Below are 2,421 nucleotides of genomic sequence, written 5' to 3' on the forward strand. Positions count from 1 at the left end.
TTTTAAGCTTCAGGGACCATCATTAGCATTGGTTCAATGAGTACAGGGTTTTACTGAGAGGTCTGGAATGTTCTATGTCCAGTTGCAATGGAAGTATTTTCATGTAAATAACTCAAGAATTCCCAAAGAGATCTCAGAAGTAGGGCCTGAATTTTTAAGTCCTTCCTCATTTGTGGAAATGTGTGTTTTTCATAATAAACATTTATTTGTACCTAAACTTGTTTTTATAATTTTCTGGTTTTTTTCCTAAAGAGGTCCTACAAACTGCAATAAGTTTCAAACCTCACACAATCTAATCTATCTAGTAGCAGTAAATAACATGAAAGAGGAAAAAAAATTTAGCAGTTGAAATATCATATTTGTTTGCTGAGTTAAAAAATATAAAGTTATAAATTGTTGACAAAATTAAAGGAAGTGGTGGGACTTGGATATTTAAGAAGCAAGAGGAAATGAGGTATAGGATAAAAACAAGGATTGGTTATTGAAAATAGGAAAGATAACTACTCCTGTTGACAGAGATTCTTTGCTTGACTAAACTTTAGTCATGCTCCTGAACCTTATTCTTGGCTCATCTGTACACTTACTTGTAAAATCCAGTTTTAGCAAGAACCCCCTGCTAGATCAGTTTGACCAGAACCAACCACTACCACCTTCCTCAATATCTGATAACACTTGATATTTGATCGGATTTCTCATCCTCCACCATCCCCCAGTGTTCTCTGATAACTCTGGCCTGTCTTCAGCAAAGAATCCAGTTAGATTGGTTTAGACAGAATCTCCCTTCCCCCTGATACTTCCTCTTAGTAATTTTCTAACCATTGACCCCCAAACTGCTCTTTGGTTATAAACTCCCCCTTGCCCATGCTGTATTCAGAGTCAAGCTCAATCTCTGTCCCTCACTGTAAAACCCCATTAGAGTAGTCCCTATATCTATCGTGATGGTCCTGATTAAAGTCTGCCTTACCATCTTTAACAAATATCATTCATTTTTTTCCCTTTAATACTCAAAATCCCATTAAAAGGAGGTAAGGAATTATCAGGACAAAGGTAAGATTATTAACAGAATAAGAGTGGAGAAGAATGTAAATTAAGGGAATTAGAGTGAGAATGTATCTTAAAAATTATTCAATCTGCTTTTCATATTTTTGAAAGATAAAACTTCAACTCAGCACTAGACCCACTAAACCAAAACCACTGTTAACAGCACATGCCCTGGAGTTACCATCTTTGTAACAATCTAAGAAAAGAAATGATATCTGTAGAAATGAACATAATATCTTCCACAAAAAATTCAGGGTCTAGTGTCGTTATAACTAAGAACCAGCAAGGCATTATTGGAAATACCTTTGTTAGGATAAGTGTGACTGTGCTACTTCATCTTTTCTCAAGTGCCTACAATTTTTATAATTAATCAGGCACTACTTCAACAACAGTTTGAAGCAGTCTTATCTTTTCAGGGAATTGCTGAGGAGCTGCCCATGTACAGGCTGATGAAACACTGCAAGTGTGGTGTAGTGGAAGGAACATTGGACTTAAAGGCAGATACTCACTGTGGAGTTCCAAATCAGCTACATACCTCTGTGTGCAGTGAGTGTAGATCTTATTCTATATGTTCCCAATTTTAGAGGATAAATGATTATATCTATCTGCTTATCACAAACAATATTAACTGATTATTTATTATTTACATTATAAGAAAAATTAATGATAGTTTTTAAATATTAAATATTAAAACAACAACAAAAAAGGAAACAGATCACTTAAAAGTATATCAAAAAACCCTATGGCAGAGATGATGTAACAAACATTATGGTAGTAGGAGTCAACAAACCTAAAATCTATCCCTAATACCTCAAGTGACTATAGGCTTTTGCAAATCAAGCAAACATTTGGATCTTTCATTTTCTCATTTTAAAAAGTGTATGGTAAGAACTGTCTGGCTTAACTCTTAGTCACCAAAAATGAAATTCTCTGTAAAAAAACCATTATTATGCATAGTTGCATTAGAAGTTAGTTAAGTGTATTCTTTGGGCTTAATTTGAGAAGTGTAGTCTATGTACAGTTCCTGTTAGAGCTCACACCCACTTCTAAACTCTAGTAGTTATTATTTTCTGTTCCATTAATTTCCCATCAAGTTGGTCTTTTGGGAGCTGTCATATGTTCTTCTGTATATACCCTATTTATTGTAGTAGACTGTGAGCAAATTGAGGACAGAACCTTGTCTGATTTATTTCTTTTAAATTCCTAATGTTTATATATAGTAGTGGGCATATAGTATAAGTTAAATAAACATAGGGAATTTGGATCATGATGATGAACAGGAGCAGAAAAATATTGCATTGGACCTAGAGTTGCATTTGTACAGCCAACATCAATAATGATTTTTTTTTCAAAGTTGAAATGTATGCTGGGAGATTATAG

The sequence above is a fragment of the Hipposideros armiger genome, unplaced genomic scaffold (assembly GCF_001890085.2).
Source record: "Hipposideros armiger isolate ML-2016 unplaced genomic scaffold, ASM189008v1 scaffold_661, whole genome shotgun sequence".
In the NCBI taxonomy this organism is placed as follows: domain Eukaryota; kingdom Metazoa; phylum Chordata; class Mammalia; order Chiroptera; family Hipposideridae; genus Hipposideros; species Hipposideros armiger.